General features: G+C 39.4%; 1 long non-coding RNA gene across 3 annotated transcripts in view; it reads right to left on the bottom strand.

The window, feature by feature from the left end:
* The window catches only part of LOC122812366, a 538,251-nt gene extending 514,362 nt beyond the window's left edge, over positions 1-23,889 (bottom strand). For all 3 annotated transcript variants that reach the window (XR_006366392.1, XR_006366394.1, XR_006366400.1), the window contains exon 1: positions 23,812-23,889. This is a non-coding gene — a long non-coding RNA (uncharacterized LOC122812366). The remainder of the gene's footprint in view (positions 1-23,811) is intronic.
* Positions 23,890-26,220: the final 2,331 nt, after the last annotated feature.

The raw sequence follows: 26,220 nt of genomic DNA, 5'->3' as shown, positions 1-26,220 counted from the left end.
GATATCCCCTATTGAAAAAGTAACCTTCCAGGGTGTCACATTCTTTTTCAAAGTCCTCATTAATGGATGTCAGGTGACTAATTCTAATAAATTGCCCTTTAACTATCCTTAACGTCTGATGTAAGTGATGGGCACTGGAAAAATGCAAATAGGAGTTGGAAAATGTGTCCTTCCGGAACACCTTTGAGCAGAAACCATGATCAACTTTTTGAATGACTACATCCATAAATCCCATATTGTCATAGAACACCTTATGAGTGAAACTCAAAAAAGTAGTGGTAGTGTCAAGAAATTCTAGGAACTCCTTTAACCTATCCTCAGTGTCATTCCAAAACAAGCAGATGTCATCCAAAATCCTCTTATACAAGGACCAACATCCCTTAAATTGTGAATTAAGTACATAATTTCTTTCCCACCAGGATAGTATGATGTTTGCATAGGTGGAGGCACAATGAGCCCCCATGGCTACTACCGTGACCTGTAGGAAGAATTCCTCAGAAAAATACAAAATGTTGTTCCTCAAAACAACCTCAATCAACCTCAACAAAAATTGAAGTTGATTGTTTCTTGCCCCCTTTTTCTACTAGTGATTGTTCTAACCACTCTAACCCAACATCATGGGCTATAACTGAGAAGAGGTTCTTAATATCTATGGTGACAAAAATAAGGTTGTCTGTGCTAAGCCTTGGGTCAATATTCCTCAAAAAGTCCCATTGGCCCATTTGGATTATATCAAACATGAACCCTTGTGCTTTGTTTATCGAAAGGGTAAAAATTTGAAGGATATGTTTGAGAACAATCAGTATAATTTAGGTTCCAACCACCTTAAGAAAATTGGTATATATGGTTGTGGTACATGTACACAATGTGCCTTTATGGCAAATTTTGAAAGATTTTCCTCACTAGTAGAGTGAGGGACATCCATAATAATATGCATTCAAACTTTAATAATTCAGGGGTTTTCTACATTTCTATTTGTAAAATTTGTCAGGCATTTTATCTTGGAAAAAAGGGAGAGGAAGTTGAAAAGACATGTGTATGAATACCTTTATGATGTTAGGACCATGAATGAGCAGAATGCACTTTACAAGCACACACTAGTTTGCAGTGGGGCTAGTTTCATTTTGTTTGTGGCCGAGCAGGTACCCATGGACAAAAGGGGTGATCCATGGGAGGATAGACTCGAGCACAGGGAGCTATTTTGGCAGGTTACCCTGGACTCTGAAAGACCACTGGGGCTTATCAATGTATTGATTTAGATCTGGAGGACTTACTATTGGAGGGGCTTATTGATCTCGAGGTGTATAGGTATTTGATTAATCCTAGCCCAGAAAATACCTAGTATTTTTGGGATCCTTAAGGTCCACAAAAACAACGTTGACCCACCCCCCCCACTTTGTTCTATTGTTTCAGCTGAGGGCTCTAAAACTGCCCCTCTGGTGAACTATGTGGACAACGAGCTAAAAAAATTATGGGGGACAGAAAGCGAGCTGCTCAAAGACTCCTGGGACTTTTTGAGTAATATTGACTGAAGGCTTAACACAGACAACCTTATTTTTGTCACCATAGATATTAAGTACCTCTTCTCAGCTATACCCCATGATGTTGGGTTAGAGTGGTTAGAACAATCACTAGTAAAAAAAGGGGTCAATAACAATCAACTTCAATTTTTGTTGAGGTTGATTGAGGTTGTTTTGAGGAACAACTTTTTGTATTTTTCTGGGGAATTCTTCCAACACGTCGCTGGAGTAGCTATGGGGGCTCATTGTGCCCCCACCTATGCAAACATCATACTATCCTGGTGGGAAAGAAATTATGTACTTAATTCACAATTTAAGGGATGTTGTTCCTTGTATAACAGGTTTTTGGAAGACATCTGCTTGTTTTGGAACGACACTGAGGATAGGTTAAAGGAGTTCCTTGAATCTTTTGACACTACCACCACTTTTTTGACTTTCACTCATAAGGTGTTCTATGAAAATATGGAATTTTTGGATGTAGTCATTCAAAAAGTTAATCATGGTTTCTGCTCAAAGGTGTTTTGGAAGGACACATTTTCCTACTCCTATTTGCATTTTTAAGTGCCCATCCTTACATCAGAAGTTAGGGGTAGTTAAAGGGCAATTTATTAGAATTAGTCACCTGACATCCATTGATGAAAACTTTGAAAAACAATGTGACACCCTGAAAGGTTACTTTTTGGATAGGGGATATCCCATTCACATAGTGAAAAAAATATAGGCAAGAGGTTAAACAGAAAAGGGGTGAGCTATATTTCCCCTTATTAGGGAGGGGCCCCCTTGGGACAAGTGATTTGAGGACTAGGCCTGAAGAGGCGGTCAACATCAACAGAATTTTTTCTATGGAATTTGGTGGTGATGCCCCTCACTTGAGTCAGTTGATTCAAAATGAGTGGGGGAAGTTTTTGGAATTTACAGATTTGGATGTTATCAGACATGAACCCTTGTGCTTTGTGGATAGAAAGGGTAAAAATTTGAAAGATATGTTTGAGAACAATCAATATAATTTTGGTTCCAACCACCTTAAGAAAATTGGTACATATGGTTTTGGTACATGTACACAATGTGCCTTTATGGCAAATTGTGAAAAGATTTTCCTCACTAGTAAAGGGAGGGACATCCATAACAATATGTATTCAAACTGTAATACTTAAGGGGTTGTCTACATTTCTATTTGTAAAATCTGTCATTTTATCTTGGAAAAATGGAGAGGAAGTTGAAAAGACATGTGTATGAACACCTTTATGATGTTAGGACCATGAATGAGCGGAATGCACTTTACAAGCACAAACTAGTTTGCAATGGGGCTAGTTTCATTTTCTTTGTGGTCAAGCAGGTACCCATGGACAAAAGGGGTGGTCTATGGGAGGCTAGACTCGAGTACAGGGATCTATTTTGGCAGGTTACCCTGTACTCTGGGAGACCACCGGGGCTTAATGACAACATCAGTATATCTTCACTTCTAAAACTCAGGGCAGCCAAGTTGTGAAGTTTTTTTGCACTATGTTTTTATTTAGAAAATGAATATATATTTTTTAGAAAAATTTCTTAGTGGACATACAATTTTGAAAGGGGGATATATGGTTCAAGTAGGCTTTTAACAAAATGGAATGTTTGCTTTAAATTTTATCATGTTATTTAATTGAATTATTAAAACATGGTAATGATTGGTTCCTTTTGGATTTAAATTGTACGTAAACACAGTGGTTTTATGTATGGTTTTATCTGATGAAGTCTATGATTATTTTGTGATGAAAATGGCTGCTAACCATTTTGTTTGCGTTCATTTTCTTGTGATTAAAGCCTTCTTTGCCTAGTTGCATGTTTTTGGACTGGTGATTTTTTCATTTATTGGTTTTTTACACCTGGTCGTTTATTGTGGATTATTTGACTTTTTACAATGCCTGAAAGTGCAGCATCTTCTTCCTTCCTGTCTAATGTGAAGGACGATGATTTGGGTGAAACTAGAAGGCTCATTGGTCATGCAGCTGGTTGAAATATTGACTCCCATTGGTACATCGCTGGCTGGGTTGCTTCATGGGTCGATTTCTTGCAATCAGGAAGCGTTGAACATAGGAGGACGACAAATGGGTTTTAACTTTGAATCCAAAAGCCCCAAATTAAGGGCTAAGGATTTAACAAACCGGACAGATGGTGCTAGAGCTTTGGTTGATACACTCGTTCATGATGGTGACAACAATTTTTCATCAACTTCTACAAATGGAGCGTCTAATAGCATTCTGAAAACATCAGGTGACTGTTCAAACAATGTTTCTAATGGACATATTAGCGACTTTAAGAAATGGCTTAACAATAAATATTCATTTGATACTTTTAATTCACAAGTTGTACAAAGAGGTGGGGCGACAGTTATAAAGTACAGTTGGATAAATTGCGTGTTTTAATAACTAAATATAAAATGTTATGTGTTGACAATGATGATCTTAAAAAATGTCTTGAGAGAAATATTTTACCGAAGGGACTTAGGGTTTATAAATTCCCTAACAATTTTGGTACTGATTCAGGATTCATAGGTTCATAGGTTAGTACTAGGCTAACTGCTCTTGCGAGCCATTTTAAGCCTAGCCAGTTATCCCCTGTGAGATTCAAACCCTGTATCTTGTGTTTGTAAGGCAAACACCTTAACCATTAGGCCACCCTCCCTGAAAGCCAATTCATAGGTTAGTACTAAGCTAACTGCCCTTGCAAGCCATTTTAAGCTTAGCCAGTTATCCCTTGTGAGACTCAAACCCTGCACCTTGTGTTTGTAAGGCAAACACCTTAACCATTAGGCCACTCTCCCAACCCTAGGCCACTCTCCCAACCCTGTGATTGTTTGACGAAATGGTGGAGGTATTCAACCACTGTGGTTTAGATGTGGTTACATTAATTATAAGACAAAACCACATTACTTTAAGTAAATTAAAACCACAGATTGACGAGCTTAATAAAAATATTACTGATGATTTGATGTTTACCATTGCTACTGAAAGATCTAAATATGACAGTTTGTTTGAAGAGGTGGATAAAAAGTGCATGAATGCAGTTAACAAAAAGGTTGGGAAACTCAATTGTGATATTCTTGAATACAAGGAAAAAAGGAGTTACCCACCACCTATTAATAAAAAATCCTGTAGGACCAACAATTTGGATTTGAATAGGGGTACTTCTGTTAGTAATGGGGAAGATGTTTCCTCGAAGGTACCCCATAGTGGGGACGATGATTTATGAGGACCCTGGCCCTGGAGATCGGAGAGGTTAAGGAATCAAAATCCAAGGGACCAGTCCTTTCATGGGTCAAAACAGGTGGGGGGGGGTAGAGGTTATGGCAGATTCTAGTGTTATATATAATGATATTATCAAGACGGATTATTAATATTCCTACAAGGGGTTTAACATTTTTAATTACAGTAATATTGATCTTACTGTTAAGCATTTTAACCTTTTATCAAAAGGTTTTAAGTTTGTACCCCATAGAAAATGTAAGCTTACTAAGCTTATTTTTGGATTTGAAATGCTTTGTACGTAAGTTGTATTTTGAAATCTTATTTAACAATCAGGAGACAGCTAGCTATGATAACAAACCTAGGAGACGCAGTGCCTATAACCCCACTTTGCACCCTCGGTTAAAGAATTTTGAAAAGGTATTTGAGTAACAACTAAGGGTAGCATATTTAAAACATAACAGTTTTCCAAATCTCAACAAAGAAGAACATTCAATTATTGAACACCTTTATAATGATAGGAACATTCGTGAGATGAAGTCGGACAAGGGTGGGGGTTTGTTATTATGGACTGTATTAACTATGAGGCCAAAATGATGGACCTTTTAGGGGATACCAATACCTATCTACCAGCCTCAAGAAATGAAATCAATATAGCTTATCAACTTATTGATTTAGAGCTGCAGGGCTTACTATTGGAGGGGCTTATTGCTCTTGAGGTGTATAGGTATTTGGTTAATTCTAGCCCCAAAATACCTAGTATTTTTGGGATCCTTAAGATCCACAAAAGCAATGTTGACCACCCACTTTGTCCAATTGTTTCAGCTGAGGGCTCTAAAACTGTCCCTCTGGTGAACTAAGTGGACAAAGCTAAAAAAATTATGAGGGACAGAAAACGAGCTGCTCAAAGACTCCTGTGACTTTTAGCACAGACAACCTTAATTTTGTCACCATAGATATTAAGAACTTCTTCTCAGTTATACCCCATGATGTTGGGTTAGAGTGGTTAGAACAATCACTAGTAGAAAAAGAGGTCAATAACAATCAACTTTAATCTTTGTTGAGGTTGATTGAAGTTGTTTTGAGGAACATCTTTTTGTATTTTTCTGGGGAATTCTTCCAACAGGTCACAGGAGTAGCCATGGGGGCTCATTGTGCCCCCACCTATGCAAACATCATACTATCCTGGTGGGAAGAAAATTATGTACTTAATTCACAATTTAAGGGATGTTGGTCCTTGTATATCAGGTTTTTGGACGACATCTGCTTGTTTTGGAACGGCACTGAGGATAGGTTAAAGAAGTTCCTAGAATTTCTTGACACTACCACCACTTTTTTGACTTTCACTCATAAGGTGTTCTATGACAATATGGAATTTTTGGATGTAGTCATTCAAAAAAGTTAATCATGGTTTCTGCTCAAAGGTGTCTCAGAAGGGCACATTTTCCAACTCCTGTTTGCATTTTTCCAGTTCCCATCCTTACATCAGAAGTTAGGGATAGTTAAAGGGCAATTTATTAGAATTAGTCACCTGACATCCATTGATGAGGACTTTGAAAAAGAATGCGACACTCTGGAAGGTTACTTTTTGGATAGGGGATATCCCATTCACAAAGTGAAAAAATATAGGCAAGAGGCTAAACAGAAAAGGAGTGAGCTGTATTTCCCCTTATTAGGGAGTGGCCCCCTTGGGACAAATGATTTGAGGACTAGGTCTGAAGAGGCGGTCCACATCAACAGAATTTTTTCTATGGAATTTGGTGGTGATGCCTCCCACTTGAGTCAGTTGATTCAAAGTGAGTGGGGGAAGTTTTTGGAATTTACAGATTTGGATGTTATCAAACATGAACCCTTGTGCTTTGTCTATAGAAGGGGTAAAAATTTAAAGGATATGTTTGAGAATAATCAATATAATTTAGGTTCCAACCACCTAAAGAAAAGTGGTACATATGTGTGTGGTACATGTACACAATGTGCCTTTATGGCAAATTGTGGAAAGATTTTAATCACTAGTAGAGGGAGGGACATCCATAAAAATATGTATTCAAACTGTAATACTTTGGGGGTTGTCTACATTTCTATTTGTAAAATCTGTCAGGCATTTTATCTTGGAAAAATGGAGAGGAAGTTGAAAAGACATGTGTACGTACACCTTTATGATGTTAGGACCATGAATGAGCGGAATGCACTTTACTAGCACAAACTAGTTTGCAATGGGGCTAGTTTCATTTTGTTTGTGGTTAAGCAGGTACCCATGGACAAAAGGGGTGGTCTATGGCAGGCTAGACTCGAGTACAGGGAGCTATTTTGGCAGGTTACCCTGTACTCTGGGAGACCACCGGGGCTTAATGACAACATCAGTATGTCTTCACTTTTAAAACTCAGGGCAGCCAAGTTGTGAAGTTTTTTTGCACTATGTTTTTATTTAGAAAATGAATATATATTTTTTAGAAAAATTTCTTAGTGGGCATACAATTTTGAAAGGGGGATATATGGTTCAAGTAGGCTTTTAACAAAATGGAATGTTTGCTTTAAATTTTATCATGTTATTTAATTGAATTATTAAAACATGATAATGATTGGTTCCTTTTGGATTTAAATTGTACGTAAACACAGTGGTTTTATGTATGGTTTTATCTGATTAAGTCTATGATTATTTTGTGATGAAAATGGCTGCTAACCATTTTGTTTGCGTTAATTTTCTTGTGATTGAAGCCTTCTTTGCCTAGTTGCATGTTTTTGGACTGGTGATTTTTTCGTTTATTGGTTTTTTACACCTGGTCATTTATTGTGGATTATTTGACTTTTTACGATGCCTGAAAGTGCAGCATCTTCTTCCTTCCTGTCTGATGTGAAGGACGATGATTTGGGTGAAACTAGAAGGCTCATTGGTCATGCAGCTGGTTGAAATATTGACTCCCATTGGTACATCGCTGGCTGGGTTGCTTCATGGGTCGATTTCTTGCAATCAGGAAGCGTTGAACATAGGAGGACGACAAATGGGTTTTAACTTTGAATCCAAAAGCCCCAAATTAAGGGCTAAGGATTTAACAAACTGGACAGATGGTGCTAGAGCTTTGGTTGATACACTCGTTCATGACGGTGACAACAATTTTTCATCTAGTTCTACAAATGGAGCATCTAATAGCATTCTGAAAACATCAGGTGACTGTTCAAACAATGTTTCTAATGGACATATTAGCGACTTTAAGAAATGGCTTAACAATAAATATTCATTTGATACTTTTAATTCACAAGTTGTACAAAGAGGTGGGGCGACAGTTATAAAGTACAGTTGGATAAATTGCGTGTTTTAATAACTAAATATAAAATGTTATGTGTTGACAATGATGATCTTAAAAAATGTTTTGAGAGAAATATTTTACCGAAGGGACTTAGGGTTTATAAATTCCCTAACAATTTTGGTACTGATTCAGGATTGTTTGACGAAATGGTGGAGGTATTCAACCACTGTGGTTTAGATGTGGTTACGTTAATTATAAGACAAAATGACATTACTTTAAGTAAATTGAAACCAGAGATTGACGAGCTTAATAAGAATATTACTGATGATTTGATGTTTACCATTGCTACTGAAAGATTTAAATATGACAGTTTGTTTGAAGAGGTGGATAAAAAGTGCATGCATGCAGTTAACAAAAAGGTTGGGAAACTCAATTGTGATATTCTTGAATACAAGGAAAAAAGGAGTTACCCACCACCTATTAATAAAAAATCCTTTGGGACCAACAATTTGGATTTGAATAGGGGTACTTCTGTTAGTAATGGGGAAGATGTTTCCTCGAAGGTACCCCATAGTGGGGACGATGATTTATGAGGACCCTGGCCCTGGAGATCGGAGAGGTTAAGGAATCAAAATCCAAGGGACCAGTCCTTTCTTGGGTCAAAACAGGGGGGGTAGAGGTTATGGCAGATTCTAGTGTTATATATAATGATATTATCAAGACGGATTATTAATATTCCTACAAGGAGTTTAACATTTTTAATTACAGTAATATTGATCTTACTGTTAAGCATTTTAACCTTTTATCAAAAGGTTTTAAGTTTGTACCCCATAGAAAATGTAACCTTACTAAGCTTATTTTTGGATTTGAAATGCTTTGTACATAAGTTGTATTTTGAAATCTTATTTAACAATCAGGAGACAGCTAGCTATGATAACAAACCTTGGAGACGCAGTGCCTATAACCCCACTTTGCACCCTCGGTTAAAGAATTTTGAAAAGGTATTTGAGTAACAACTAAGGGTAGCATATTTAAAACATAACAGTTTTCCAAATCTCAACAAAGAAGAACATTCAATTATTGAACACCTTTATAATGATAGGAACATTCGTGTGATGAAGCCGGACAAGGGTGGGGGTTTGTTATTATGGACTGTATTAACTATGAGGCCAAAATGATGGACCTTTTAGGGGACACCAATACCTATCTACCAGCCTCAAGAAATGAAATCAATATAGCTTATCAACTTATTGATTTAGAGCTGCAGGGCTTACTGTTGGAGGGGCTTATTGCTCTCGAGGTGTATAGGTATTTGGTTAATTCTAGCCCCAAAATACCTAGTATTTTTGGGATCCTTAAGATCCACAAAAGCAATGTTGACCACCCACTTTGTCCAATTGTTTCAGCTGAGGGCTCTAAAACTGTCCCTCTGGTGAACTAAGTGGACAAAGAGCTAAAAAAATTATGAGGGACAGAAAACGAGCTGCTCAAAGACTCCTGGGACTTTTAGCACAGACAACCTTATTTTTGTCACCATAGATATTAAGAACCTCTTCTCAGTTATACCCCATGATGTTGGGTTAGAGTGGTTGGAACAATCACTAGTAGAAAAAGGGGTCAATAACAATCAACTTCAATCTTTGTTGAGGTTGATTGAAGTTGTTTTGAGGAACAATGTTTTGTATTTTTCTGGGGAATTCTTCCAACAGGTCACAGGAGTAGCCATGGGGGCTCATTGTGCCCACACCTATGCAAACATCATGCTATCCTGGTGGGAAATAAATTATGTACTTAATTAACAATTTAAGGGATGTTGGTCCTTGTATAACAGGTTTTTGGACGACATCTGCTTGTTTTGGAACGACACTGAGGATAGGTTAAAGGAGTTCCTTGAATTTCTTGACACTACCACCACTTTTTTGACTTTCACTCATAAGGTGTTCTATGACAATATGGAATATTTGGATGTAGTCATTCAAAAAAGTTAATCATGGTTTCTGCTCAAAGGTGTCTCAGAATGACACATTTTCCAACTCCTGTTTGCATTTTTCCAGTGCCCATCCTTACATCAGAAGTTAGGGATAGTTAAAGGGCAATTTATTAGAATTAGTCACCTGACATCCATTGATGAGGACTTTGAAAAAGAATGTGACACCCTGGAAGGTTACTTTTTGGATAGGGGATATCCCATTCGCATAGTGAAAAAATATAGGCAAGAGGTTAAACAGAAAAGGTGTGAGCTCTATTTCCCCTTATTAGGGAGAGGCCCCCTTGGGACAAGTGATTTGAGGACTAGGCCTGAAGAGGCGGTGAACATCAACAGAATTTTTTCTATGGAATTTGGTGCTGATGCCCCCCACTTGAGTCAGTTGATTAAAAGTGAGTGGGGAAGTTTTGGGAATTTACAGATTTGGATGTTATCAAACATGAACCCTTGTGCTTTGTGTATAGAAAGGGTAAAAATTTGAAGGATATGTTTGAGAACAATCAATATAATTTAGGTTCCAACCACCTTAAGAAAATTGGTATATATGGTTGTGGTACATGTACACAATGTGCCTTTATGGCAAATTGTGAACATATTTTCCTCACTAGTAGAGGGAGGGACATCCATAACAATATGTATTCAAACTGTAATACTTTGGGGGTTGTCTACATTTTTATTTGTAAAATTTGTCAGACATTTTATCTTGGAAAAATGGAGAGGAAATTGAAAAGACGTGTGTACGAACATCTTTATGATGTTAGAACCATGAATGAGCAGAATGCACTTTACAAGCACACACTAGTTTGCAATGGGGCTAGTTTCATTTTGTTTGTGGTCAAGCAGGTACCCATGGACAAAAGGGGTGGTCCATGGGAGGCTACACTTGAGTACAGGGAGATATTTTGGCAGGTTACCCTGTACTCTGGGAGACCAGTGGGGCTTAATAACAACATCAGTATATATTCACTTTTAAAACTCAGGGCAGCCAAGTTGTGATTTTTTTAAGCACTATGTTTTTATTTAAAAAATGTATATATATTTTTAGAAAAATTCTTAGTAGATATAGAATTTTGAAAGGGGGATATATGGTTCAAGTAGGCTTTTAACAAAATGGAATGTTTGCTTTAAATTTTATCATGTAAGTTAATTGAATTATTAAAACATGGTACTGATTGGTTTCTTTTGGTTTTAAATTGTACTTAAACACAGTGGTTTTATGTATGGTTTTATCTGATGAAATCTATGATTATTTTGTGATGAAAATGGCTGTTAACCATTTTGTTGGCATTCATTTTTTTGGGATTAAAGCCTTTTTTGCCTAGCTGCATCTTTTTGGACTGGTGTTTTTTTTTCGTTTATTGTTTTTTTTACACCTGGTCGTTTATTGTACATTAATATTATGCACATACATCTCACTCTGTTACTGTACACACTCTGACCACAGCTTAACAGGTTGGGGTGTAAATGGGACATACGTGGTTTCTTAGTCTCATAAGGTATTGGGTTGTTGCTAGTGTGCCAGGTTTGTTGTCATAGATGTTTGTCAATTAGTTGTATTTTCTGTTTGCTGCCTATACATCTGGGATCATCCCACTGATTTCCCAGAGGGACAGATTGATAGGCATTAGATATGGGCCACTTTAATAGACAATCTGGACATATCTGTACAGTTGTGGTGTATAATTCTTTATGCAGACTACTACCACTGGCAGGATTCAAACCATGGCTGTGTGTGCTAATAAAACAACAGTTCACATCTCAGGTGCATGTGCTAATCGGGTTTTGTTATCTGCATTTCAAGTTTACTGTCTATGTGTCTCTCAGTTGTACTAAATGGCCTCTGGGGATTACACCTGTCATATACAGGCATTCCTACACATTCATGTTATGGTGCATGGTGTGGGTAACAGTGCTTAATACTACAGTACCAAGATTGCAAATCTACATTACCATATGATACCAGATTATACACATACGGTTCAGCAGTTATACCTGTTTTGTCAGGGTATTACACTTTTATTCCTTACTAACAATATGAGACTCTTCCTGCCATATTCTCCAGTGTATGCAGTATTTGCCTTGAAATACAGGTTTTATACTAGCAATTACTTTACTACTACTTTTATTTTTCTTTCCTATGACAGTAAAAGCATGAGTATTACTGACCTGCCTCACATTGCAACTGCACCAGGTGACAGATGTGGGCCTCCTGGTTTGCAGCCCTCTCCATTGCAGCTGTGGGGGACATATGAGGAATATTTAGCCATACCTATCCATGATATACCTGAGCTGGCAATTATTAAACAGGTAGTGGACTGATACTTACACACAGCTGGGACATCCCCTGATGCTCTAGCCTCTTGGAACCACTCCTCCAAGAGGTCCCCCTTCCGCCACTTCAGGTCGGCATAGTGGTGCCTGACCTGCTCACCAGTTTGGGGTATGCCAGTGGCACTGGCGAGGTCACAGGCAAGACGATCCCAGGCCTCTGCCTTATATTGGGGGCTCTGGTACTGGCCCTGCAGTAGTCTCTGTGCATGGTCTTTAAGTAGGAGTCCAGCCATGAGCTTGGACTCCTGGAATAACCATGCACTGCACCCTGAAATGCACTCCTTCTCCCCTTACTGCCATAATGCCTGCAAAGAGAAGCTATAACCAGTTATGAGCTGTATTCCTGCCTCCTGGGTTTAAGTAGGGCCAATTTCCCACACTTTTCCATGATTGGACAGTTTTGAAAAGGCAAAGCTATGGGCAAATCCGCTTACCTAAGGCTGGCATTGTTTAAAGGCGTATACCACTGGGCACAAAGAGTTAGCTGGTGTACACATTGCTCATACCTCCTAAGCTGGCAGGTGCAATGCTTGGTGTTGCCTACAGTAGACGTTCATTATAATGCCTTTCTGGCATTGTGTTATTATTCATTACACCTTATATGTATGCCTTGTATCCCTGATTGATATGTACGTAGACTCTGTGAGGTCCTTGTTTTATTGGGGACTTTGACACCTCACTCCTGGGCTTACTGCTCTACTCCAGTTCACATATTTATGTTATGTAGTCAGTTATGGCCCATATGACTGTATACTGATGCCTTTCATAGGTTCAGTTTGGTTATACAATGGTGAGGACATGTTTACTACTACCACATTCTTCTCTTTGTCTATGATGGCTTGGTGGATTGCTACTGGGACTATGGTGTATAGGGTCCTGGGTTCAAGACCTGCATGGCTATTTATTTTGTTGTTGGACAGAACAAGGCCCATTGGATACAGAGTGATTAAGGCACTTTAAAGCAGTTGTAAGCGGATTTGTGTAGATTTGCATGGAGGTAAGCACTGCTAACTTCCGGTCACAGATTCTTACACCCAGTTAGCTTCTCCTTTGCTTAATCTGTGTAGGCAGTGCTTACCCCCATGCAAACACACTTAAACACGCTTACTAGTGCTTACATATGCTTACTACTGCTTATCTGTGCTTACACCTTCTTACTACTGCCTTATTTATTATGATACTGGCTCTTCACATGTGCATTTCCTGCAGTACTCCAGTTCATAAATATATGTTATTTAGTGCATTTTGCAATAAAAATATTGGTTATACCATGCTTTGCCATGTGAAATAGACTGTCTTGCAGTGGGACGCAAACCAGGAATGCCTGCTCGTTAGGCAAATGCTCTTCCCACTACACTATTGCTATGCTGCTTAATTTGCATATATCTTCCTTGTTATCCTCTTCAGCCTTTTAAGCTGCTTTAACTGTAGCTAAGCAATGGGCACACCCATGCACCTATGGTTAGCTGTACTCAGATTTTTAAAAAGAATAAAGGGGTTTCTTCTTTTGATTTTTATGTCCTGTTGCTGTTGTACACATGGGGGAGTGTTGGTGGGGATATGAGGACACCTATGTATACTCTCGCTCATTTATTTCTACTTTGTGCTGTTCTACATTGCAGGGGCATGTTTATTCTGAGAGCTCTGCTCTCAGACATGCTCGCTGCACTCTTACATGCTCCATGTAAGCCTAGGAGGTCGGGCAGCGCGCCTTCATTAATATGCATGGTGCGCTACCGTCCTGCTCCTACATGGGCGCTTCAGTGCAAGACTAAGCTAGTCCTGCACAGAAGATTAGTGAATCTGGGGGTTTGTTTTTCACTGATCCCTCTGTACAATGTAATCTTTGTGATCATTTCCAGAAAGAACACTAGCTACATGTTGGACTTTTCCATGAACAATATCAAAACAATGCCAACTTCCAATGCCTTATTCCATCAATTTTATGTCATCATCTGTTTGAAGTAGTTGTTGCATTCTGAGCACATTTTCCAAGCCATCTTTAATTGGAAGGAGCCCTTCTGCACCCTTGTGAGAGAAGTGTGCTGACTGGAACCTGTCTGGTGAGGGGTGATTGGTCTAGGGTTTGGAGTAAGCACCCCCATTGGTTCTTTTGAGTTTTTTTTAAAAAATTGTTTTAAGTTTTTAGCTTCTGTTATTTAAGCCCCACATTTGAGCAGGTTTCTGTTTGTTTATGAATTGCGCTGCACCCGTCACTGCCCCAAAATTATGCACTATAGCAGGACAGATAATTTCCACAATTGTTCCCTTAGATACAGCTGTAGTACATTAGTGTAGTCCTCATCTTTAGTACATGTCTAGTTTAAGAAGTATTGCTAGTGAGCTGTGACCTATTAAACCACCAGCCAACTACCCCATCAGAAATACCCATCTACAGAGCTCCTCCTAAATCAGTCATGAAAGCACCCCCTTTGTGATTACAGTCCTTCAAACCTAGCATTATGGACAGTTGGACTAACCTTGTTTCGCCTGCCAGCCTTGTTGACTTGATCTCCCGAGGCAGTTCCGCAGCTGCCTCATGTAAAATGACAGCCCTCTACTAATTTCTCCCTCTGGTACAGAGAGCATGCGATGTATCTACACCAAGAACCTTGAATTCCTGCTCTCTCATACTCAACAGTTACACTGAAGAGGTTGTCAACTCACTCACTACTTCTCATGCATATAATACCACTTCTCATACAAATAGTACACATAGTACACATACAACACATAAATCAACATATGTGGAAGTTCTCTTAAAAAGCTTACTGAAACACCAGAGACCTCCAAAACAAAAGACTGCTACAATTAACACAGTTCCCACAGCACCCAGGACACACAGCAACACCAGTGTCTCACCTACCAAGCCCTTAAGGCGTAACACTTCTTCTTCTTTTGGCTTTTCCGAGTTAGGGGTCACCACAGTGGATCACCTGTCCGCTCATGATTGGCAGTGGAGGTTTATGGTGTCGAGTTGCCAGCCTGTCACCCAACCTTCCACAGAAGGCACACACATGCACGCACTCACATCTAGGGCCAGTTTAGAGTGTCCAATCCACCTACAGCATGTCTTTGGGATGTGGGAGGAAACCGAACCACCCAGAGGAAACCCATGTGACCACAGGGAGGACATGCAGACTCCGCACAGAAGGCACCCCAGCCAAGGATCAAACCAGAGAACCTCTTGCTGTGAGGTGGCAACTTAAGGCGTAACACTCAAAAAACAAATTTTCTTGTCATTGGAGACTCCATAGTGAGAGACACGGATGCCCCACAAACCTGGTTAGATAAGGAGAGAGTCACTGTCAGCTGCCTGTCCGGTGCCAAGATTCATTAGATTATGCATGCAGTCAGATCTCTCTCTGCAACAAGTACCATTATGACTCTGTCATAGCTCATGTTGGAGTGAACAACCTGAGTCATACCTTGCTGGACAATATGAAGAGAGTCATGATTGAGCTCTCAGAGTGTGTGTTCCAGACAGGTATGTCCCTAGCTTTGAGCAGCATATTACCTTCACCTAGAATGATGCCACAATATAAAAAAAATGATTGATTTCAATAATTGGCTTAGTTTTTGGTGTCATTCAAAGGGGATCCAGTTTCTATTAGCCTGAGATGACATGGTTGGCAAACCTTGCTGCTTTGCCAGAGATGGCTTGCACTTGGCACCACAAGGCTTTTGGCTGCTGGCAAAGGCTCTTGCTTCACCATAGTGCCTTTTTTAGGCAAGGTCTCAAAAACAAAATTGACAATGTGAAAACTGCCAACCATAACAAAATAAGGGTTATGTTGCTAAATGCTAGGAGCTTAAACCAAAAACTGCACACACTGGAAGTACTTCTGTCACTTGAGGATGTTGATGTCTGTGCAGTCATAGAAACCTGGTTCAAGGGCTCAGACAGTACTCCAGCCTTGCAAGGCTACAATGGCTTCAACACCTTCAGACCACAAAATGCACGTGAGAACCAAAGGCGGTGGTGTTGCTATCTATATTAGAGATAAATTAATCTCTGAACTAGCACTGTACTAACACTAGACAACTCCATGGAATTACTCCATGTTCGGTTTACTGTGGGTAAGACCCCCATTCAAGTCATACTAGTTATAGATCTCCCTCCTTGGATCATGATGCATACAAGGCCTATTTGACTATACTGGAGTCAATCCATATATTGCCAAACTCTCTGTTCATGGGGGATTTCAATTATCCCATCATTAACTGGGAAACCTACTATACCCCTAACTCACTACTGCAATAGTTCCTTGACTTTGTTAACTCAAATGCCCTGGAACAAATTGTTCAAACCCCAGCAGGAGGATCAAACAAACTAGATCTGGTCCTCACTAACATGATAAACAGATGCACCACTGTGACTGTTGGACCCTCATTAGTTAAATCTGACCACAAATGAGTCGCCTTCGAACTGGCACTGACACCATAACTCACAAAGGGTGAAGTCAAACTTAAAAACTTCACCAAAGCTGACTATACTCTCCTATGGGAAGGGATAAATGCATTCCAAGCCCCACCCCCAACTGGAAGTAGTAACTACACCAAAGTTTACACTAAAGCCCTGTACAATGACTTGTATAAGTGTATAGACTCACTTGTTCCAGAAATAATCAAAGCCAGAGCCTCAAGTAAAAAGAAAAACACCCTGGTGGACATTCAGCATCAGCACACTTTAAATTAAATGCAAAACGTTTCTGTCTAAGAAATCAATGGTAAGGCCACAACAATGGAGAAGCACCCTCCTCAACCTCAACAGGCAAATAAGACAATATGTCAAATTCTGTAAGATTAACTTTGAGAAAAACTTAGCAATTATAGCCAAGGATAATCATAAGGCCATTTACAGCTATGTACATAACTTAAAACATAAGACCCAAGCATGTGCCTAACACATAACTAATGGTATCACACACACTGATCCCACAGAAATAGCAAACCTGTTAGCAGACAGATTTGGTGAAAATTTCACTCTGTTATGCCCTCCAAACTTATCAAAAACCTTTCCCCCTGCTCTCCCTACCCTACATGTTTGAAGATCAGGTCATTAAAGCCTTGTCTAAGGCAAAAACACAGCCTCTATGGGACCAGATGGCATCCCAGGTTGTCTTCTAAACAAACTAAAACATGAACTAGCATCACCATTAAATACCCTATTCAATCACTCCCTAACCACTGGATTTGTTCCTGTGGAATGCAGAACAGCAAAAGTTATTCCCCTCCACAAAAGGGACTTAGTAACAGATCCAGGGAATTATAGACCCATAAGTCTGACCAACCTCATCTGTAAAGGCAAGGGATGTATCATCATGGACCTCACAAATAAAGACATAGGCGACCTCCAAACCCTGGATCCAACCCAATTTGGCTTCATCAAGGGCAGATCCTGTCTGTTAAACCTTGTGGATGTGACCAGGGCTATTGACAAGGGCAAATTGGTGCTCACAGCATACCTCAACTTAGCAAAGGCCTGTGACACAATCCTGCACTCAGGCATTACTGATAAACTTAGCAAACTGAATGTAGACCCCTTTGTTGTAAGATGGGTTGCCAACTGGCTCACAGACCGGTCACACACTATCAAAGCATGCAACTCCACATCCACCAGCAGACCTTTCACCAGCAGTGTACCATAAGGCTGAGTCCCCTACTGTTTGATATATACTTTTCAGAAGTTCAGGTCAAAACTAAGAGGCTGTGGTTGATCAGGTGTGCGGACAACTGCAAACTTGGTGCAATTATTGAATCCCCTAATAATGTTAGTATAGTTCAGGAAAGTCTGCTGCGGTAGCGTTGTCACCTCACAGCAAGATGTTGTCATGTTCGATCCTCAGTTAGAGCGTCTTCTGTGTGGAGGCATGCGTGAATGGGCGTGCCTTCGTTGAAGGTTGTGCGTCAGGGCTGGTTACTCGGCACGTAAAAATCCACTACCAAACATTAGCGGACCAGAGTTCTGCTGTGGCGACCCCTAACCGGGATAAGCTGAAAGACACAACAACAACTTCAGGAAAGTCTTACACACACCAATGACTGGTGTCTCAGTCATGGTCTCAAACTGAATGCAAGGAAATGCATCATCATTCCCTTCGATAAAAACAATGTCCCTTCACACTATCAAATTAACAACATTACCCTTTGTACCTACGAAGTGGTAAGAGATCTGGGATCACAAGTAGACTGCAGCCTTAACTTTGACCACCATGTGTCTACTGTAGTAAGAAAGGCTTTCTAAGTAGCACACTAGATTAGCAAAGGCATTGCCTGTAGAGCAAAGGAGGTTATAACCCCCTCGATACTTGTCACTAATCAGGCCCATAATAGAGTATAACGCCCCTTTCAGCATGTAGCGTACAAAGCACCTGCAGCAATTGGAGAGACCTCAGAGGTTTCTAAGAAGATCAAAGGATTCCAGCACGTGCCTTACACAGACCAACTAAAGTTCCTGTCACTATACTCAGTATCATATAGACTTCTTAGGGGAGAATTATGCCTGGCTTATAGAGCAATCTCCAACCCAAACAATGAATTTGCTGTAAATCAAATGAGACTAGAGCCATTGGAGAAACCTAAATCTGGCCTGCAACTTGAATAGGACATGATGGTGGGACACATTTGTCTCCCAGTAACTGCCGCATCTTTGGAATAGGCTACCAATTCATGTGAAGCAGAGTGCCTCTATGACACTGTTCAAAAGGAGCCTGGACGAGTAGATGCGACAGTGTAAATTCTCACCAGGGATAGTGCCCACAACCCTCCTGGACATGGGCAGTCATTAATAAATATGATCCTCAGTACTGACTAGAGTAGCTATGGTATTACATTGGGATGAAATAGCTAGGCTTGATATTACCTCAAGGTCAATAGCCTAGTAACCTCCTATGATCCTATGATATATCAGACTATTAGAGGTTAGTGGGGATGGTATTAAAGGCCACAATTTTCCTACAAGTTTTGCAAAATATTTCTGCACTTTAAGATAATATTTTCTGCAATTTTCAAGTTTCGCTGGCCATGTGTCAGCAAACATGGGTATGTACTGCATTAGACTGGCACCTGTCTGGAAATGATTTCCTTGCTTTGCCAGCCCTGAGTTTCAGTACAGAATCCAGCTCTGCTGCAGCCCTGAACTGGATAAAGCATTCAACCATAGAAAGAATTAGTTAATGGATGGCTAGAAGGCTGCTGACATATTTGCACTGGTTTACAGTAAAAGTCAAAGTAAGCTTTATTGTCAATCAGATATACACAGCAGTCAAGGTGAATGAAATTACATTGTTTTGGTCCATGCGCAAGACATAACAATGAACACATAGTTTGAATGGCAGTAAAACTAATGCACATACAGTAATAATTAAAATATTAACAACACAATAAATTGCCATTACCACTATTGGACAGAAAGACATTAGACAATATTAAACTAGTAGGTATTGCAAGACTATGACTTCACATTGTGGTTGTTTAGAATATTGCACTGCATCAGTTATTGCACATGTATGGCGTGGTGACTCATTCCTGACTAATGCACATTCAGGAAGTAATAGCATAAGAAATCAGGCTAACTGTACCAGTTACTGAAGCAGTTTTCCAGAGTGATTACTGTAGATGATACTTCACAGCAAGTGGCATACTGATAGAATGCATTCATATGAGGTCACCATATCAAAGACTGGTACATTTTCACTATGTCTATTTCAAGAGACTGTTTTCCATCACTGTCTTTAAATCTGTGAAGATTAAGGGTAAGTGCAGTAGATGATCAATTCTTCAGGTCAAGTCCACTATTTTCACCTTTCTCCCTATTGGCTCATAGAGTCGTAGGAGACTACTAGGCTAACGACTTAAGAATCTTACAAGCCTAGCCAATATAATCTGATTTTACCAAATATATGGCCCCTAGGGCAAAAGGATGGCATGGATTTGTGCCTGTACATGGAGTATCTCACAGATTGCCCATCCATAAGGGACATAGACACTACCCCAGATGTGAATTTGTGATTCCCCACCCAAGCAAGGGTTCAACTTAATGTGAATAGGAAGCCTGTTCCAAAGAAGGGGCAATCTCTGAGGAACATATCTGTCTCTCCAGAATGTTTTGTTTGAGTTGCTGACCAAGTTTAGATCACTAGATTGGGTGATCCTTGTGCTGTTTGACTTCTGGATGTGTAGCAGCTCCATCAGGGCTGGATTTGTAAGTCCCTAGTTGGTCAGGCATAGGTCATCCCTTAATAATCGGTAGGAGCCAGAATAAAGGGACAAGGCTTTTAGTCTATCCATATAGTTCATGTTGTTTACACCCAATATTTTCTTAGTGAGAAACCTCTGAGGTCACTCAAATGGCTGTAAGTGCCTAGTCAAGTACAGGCCAAATGGCACACTGTACTGCATTATTGGTCTAATGAGGGCTGAGCACAGAGGAAGTATAATTTCCTTGGATCTGGATGCCATACCTTTACTTATAAGTTGTGCCACATAAAAGGAGTTTCTCACCACTGTGGACATCTGGCGGTCAAAGTTAAGGCTACTGTCTATCTGTGTATCAAGATCTCTCATATCTGAGACACTCCAAGGGGCTTGCTATTGATGTTGTAATTTTCAGGGGTATTTGACTTCCCAAAGGGTATGATAATGCATTTTTTGCATTTAGTTTAAGGCCATAGTTCTGGCACCAATTGTTTGTCTGATCTAGACACTCCTGGAGGATATCTACATCACTGGGGGGTTCACTGATTGCCCCCAACTTGCAGTCATCTGCAAACTTTGTCATCCAGACACCTTCCACATTTGCCTTATCTTCAGAGAAATATATTCCAAACAAGAGTGGTCCCAATACTGAGCTCTGTGGCACACTACTAGTAACTGGCCTCTTGTTGGACCTGGATTCATCCACATTAATCACATGTATCCTGTCCATGAGCCATTTGGCTATTAATCTGGTGACACAGGGATTCATGCCCAGTTTTGTAAGTTTATTTATAATACCTGAGTGAGGAATTGTGTCAAATGCCTTGGCCAGGTCAAGTTAGGTGGTATGCACTGCTTTACCCTCATTCATGGCCTTAGCAACTTTCTCAAAAAAATCCTCTAGATTCAGTAGGCATGACCTGCCCTTGCCAAAGTCACATTGGGTCACGTCCAGTGTTTGGAAGTCTCCTATGTCATTATTTATCTGGTCCATAATTATTCTTTCCATGGCCTTACATATAAGACTAGTCAAATGTATGGGTCCATAATTTCCCAGGTCAGTAAATGGTCCCCCTTTATGCAAAAGGTATAGATGTTGCTGTCCTCCACTCTATCAGGACAAAACCAGTCTGGTGGCTGTAGCCAAATAGAGATCCTAATGGGCCTGACAACTCCTGATTTAAGCTGTTTGACAGGCAACCCGGTATTCTGTCAGGTCCAATTGAAGCCATGTTTTAGCTTTAAAGAGCACAGTAGCAACCTGTTCTTTGGTGATAGTTGGCAGTGAAATGGTGGAGGGTCTTTTTAGGGGGAGAACAGAGGGTGATGGGGAGGTGAAATTTGAGCTGAATTTGTCAGCCAGCAGATTTGTTATGTCTTCCAGCTGAGTATAGCTAATGCCATCTACAGCTAATTGCACACATTGTTGGGTGTTGCCCTTAAGATTGGTGACATAAATGAAAAATGCCTTATGGTTATCCTTAGCACTGGAGGGTATTTTTACCTCAAAGTCTGCTTTCAGAGACTTGACTAGTACCCTGATTTTCTTGCTTAGACTAATGAGGGATTATTTTTCTGTTGTGCACATTCCCTCTTATTCTCAACAGGGATTTCTTTCTTTTGTTGTACAAACTATTAATTCTAGGGTTACACCAGGGTGGCTTGTTTTTGTGGTTTGACCTGGATTTATTTCGGCCTGATACTTTTGTTTTTATGCAGTTGTTTATATGGTCATACAGGGCTTTTGTGCATGCATCTGCACAGGTTTCTGTGTTTTCTGGATATGGTGGAGCTTGAAAACTATCTATGCTGTCCCTTAATAAGAGATAATTTAACTTAGAGAAGTTCTTAAAGTTTTGGGTTAGGTGAGGGGACTAGTTTTACCTTTATTTTAAGGGAGACCTCTTTTGTGATCTGATCTTAGTAGTGAGGACATAACACATGGGGGGTGTCAGCACTCTCCCATATTTGTGAGTACCAAATCTAGGATATTTGCTCCTCTAGTGGGAGTGCAGAGTAGCTGCTCCAGGGCATTTGAATTTACAAAGTCAAGAAAGCGTTTGGCTTGCATGTTAGTGGTCGTGTATGCCTCCCAATTAATGGAGAAGTAGTTAAAATCACCCATGAGTATGGCACCGGGCTGGATAGAATTGATTCTAGTAACTTCATGTATGATGTATGGGTTTCCTAGTTAATAGTGGAGGAATTGTAGCTAGCAAGAATATGGTAATGGATTTTTCCCATGATTAGTTGGACATGGAGTAGCTCGAGCATGTCATATTGTTTGACCAGCCTTGAGGTGTGCATTCTATCCTTTATATAGATAGATATACCTCCACCTTTAGCTCTTTCATGTTCAGTGAGTGGTCAGAATGTATGAAAGGCATTATAGCCATGCACTGCTGCAGTGCATTCTGTGGCTTTGAACCATGTTTCAGTGACTGCACAGATGTTAGCATTCTCCAGAGTGAGGACAGCTTCCAAGAAGTGCAGTTTCTTGTTGAGGCTCCGAGCATTGAGCAGTAACACCTTTAGCTTGATCTGAGGAGCTTTTGTTATGCTGGAAGGTTTGTCTCTTTGGCAATGCCTAAAAAAGGCACAATAGGGGTGGATTATTCCATTTTGTTCTTTCATGGCGCAATGGCTACAGGCTTAAAGATACGGTCATGCACACCACAATTACAGTGATGTACACACTTTCCCTGATTCTGATTGCTTTCAACAACCATACATTTCTCTTAATAACAACTAAAAGTTGTGATATGTACATACTCCTACTCTAAAGCAAATCTCATTGTGAGATCGTACCTTCATCAGAGCTTGATAACCTGAATCAGGTACAAGATATTCACCGTACTTTACACCCCTCTGCCACCATACTGCAAAGTTTAGAATTCAAATATCTAGTAACTAGTGTCAAGATCATATGAGGCAACTTCATGTTCCATTACTTTTTTTATAAAATCTGACCCCTTGCTGGGTCCTTTTAAACTATGATACTGATAATTTCGAATTCCCTTCTGACAGCACAGACCAAGGTTTCCTGATACATTATTGTATGCAACTGAAACTACAATTTTCATATTCTTGCTATTTTACATTCAGATAGTAGTATAAATAATGCAAAAATGTAAGCAATGCTCTTAAGTAAAGATTTTTAAATCAGTTTGCTGTCTCTGGACTAATATTGACAGTTCAGTATTGTTAATAACTAGAACATACTGTATAAAGCAGTTCTTATCTTAGTTGTTCAACCATCAAAGTAAGGATGTTTGAGTGGTTTTAAAATACCATATACTACTTACTTTATTTATTCATTACTTTATTTAAACTCTTACGAACAGTTATAAGACTCCATGTAGACCTGCTGTTCCACATTCCCCTGGACAATGGTCAATATAATTTCAGAGCATGCCTACTGTTTGGAATTCACATGATATTTAGACTGATAAAAAAGTAAAGATAACATAGCAAGCTGTGGTTCGTCAAGAACAAATGACCTGATTCTGTGGTGACAGAGGTCAGTGTCAGCTGTTATGAATTACTGCTTACATGTCAGCTGATTTTACAAATATTTTTGTACTTCACAGTAGTATCAGCTAACATAAGCCAGGAAACAAAAGCTGAATATTCCAAAGTTAACGTGTACAGGTTATGTTCTGAAGCTAGTAGAAGTAGCACATTCTTGGTATTGGATTTAACCACTTTACCAAATACAGTGCCAAATTTTATAGTCTTTTTTTGATGCAAAAAGTTGGCTGTTTTTGCATCTTATTTTGTTGACAAGGACACCCCCTTAAAATGTTTATGGAACTGAAAACTCCTACCATGACATAATGAAAGATCAAACCCACAATTCTCTACTACTTTTACAAATAGACTACAGTGCTTCCATGCCAAATCCGCCACTAGTAGATTTTTCCTGCTTCCTGCAAAGACAAGTTATCAATTAGGTCTTGCAGGTGGAAGACCTTACATTGAAAGTCATCAAATGCGATAATGTACTAGTTAAACAAACCACAATGTAAGTAAGAAGCAGCTCTTCTAAAGAAGTAAGTTGCTTTTGTTTACTCATCATGTTTGGCATTTGTATGTAAATCATTGTCCAGTGCCTACCATGAAATCATTTTGTGGATGTAGTTAAAGAGGTAAACCGTAAAACTGAAAATTAGCACATAGTAATATTCATTTGTTGTAAAAGCATTTGAAGCTTTAACATCAGAAGTGTAACTTTGAATAAAATTAACCGTAAAACAAAGATCATTCAGAACATGGCCAATGCACTTTATTGGTACTAGTTCAACAAGAATGAAATATTCATTTATCTTCTGTATTGTGAAGTGAAAAGAGCAGGGTGATGATAAAGTATGGATATATGTATTACTCACCTGCGCTTTTTTTTTTTTTTTTTTTTTAATGTATTTGTTTGTTAGAGTCAAAGCTTGCTTGCTACAGGGGTTAAAATTGCAATCTGTTAACAAGCTTCATTCTATAATCTGGGGTTTCATACTTTCAAGTTCTGCTTGCAAACTGAGTGACACTGTGCAAGTCACGTAACCAGTGCTCATGAGTGAATGCACGTGTTTAATTTATTCATTCATTCATTCATTTCCATTGTTAACTGGGATAGTCTGACTGGGTTGATAGAAAAGCATTATAATTTAATGCAATCTAAGATATAATAGAACATATGTATACTAAGGTCATTTCACAAGAAAAACAGTAGATATGTAGTTAACAAAATGAGGCTTATGATTTATATATGTACTATATACAATAATAACTTGTAAAATAATATAACAAAAATAATAGCAATGATTAATACCCGGTTATGGGAATAAAAATGTTTATAAGAGTTAAGGGTTGTAGAATTAATGACAGAGATGAAGTGAAAGAGGTTATAGAATGACAGATTAAGAAAGAATATGTAGGGAACAAGGTATGCTTCAGCATGAGGGAAACTTGTTCCAAGTGGCTTACCTGGTTAGTAAGTAAAACAAAACAAATATGTGTGTGTATATATAAATATATATATATATATATATATATATATATATATATATATATATATATATATATATATATATATATATATAAAACAGGAACACAGCATCCATGGGACATGACAATATCCCAGGCTGCATTCTACATGAACTACAGAATGAACTGGCACCCTACCTAAGTACCATGTTCAATCATAGCCTCACCTCAGGCTTTGTGCTCACTAAATGGCACACCGCATTGGTTATCCCACTCCACAAAGGGGAGCCACGACGGACCCCGGGAACCAACACCCCATTAGCCTGACGAGCCTGGTCTGCAAGGCCATGGAACGAATCATCATGAAACTCATAAACAAAGACATTGGTAATCTCCAAACTCTGAACCCTACCCAGTTCGAATTTGTAAAAGGCAGATCATGTCTCCTAAACCTGATTGACTTCTTTGAAGCAGTCACCAGAGCCATAGATGAGGGTAAAGTGGTTCACACAGCTTATCTAGATCTTGCCAAGGCTTTCAACACCATCCCCACTCTGGAATTATAGCCACTAAATTAGGTATAAATCCCTATGTCACAAGATGGGTTGCCAACTGGCTCAGAGACAGAACCCACACTGTGAAAGTAGCGGACTCCAAATCCGACTTCAGACCAGTGACAAGTGGAGTACCACAGGGTTCAGTCCTGGGTCCTCTCCTGTTTGGTATCTACTTCC

This window comes from Protopterus annectens, chromosome 1.part1, assembly GCF_019279795.1.
Source record: "Protopterus annectens isolate FY-2018-M chromosome 1.part1, PAN1.0, whole genome shotgun sequence".
Classification (NCBI taxonomy): Eukaryota; Metazoa; Chordata; order Ceratodontiformes; family Protopteridae; genus Protopterus; species Protopterus annectens.
Note: the sequence above shows the minus strand (reverse complement) of the source record. Positions and strands in the feature narration are given on the sequence as shown.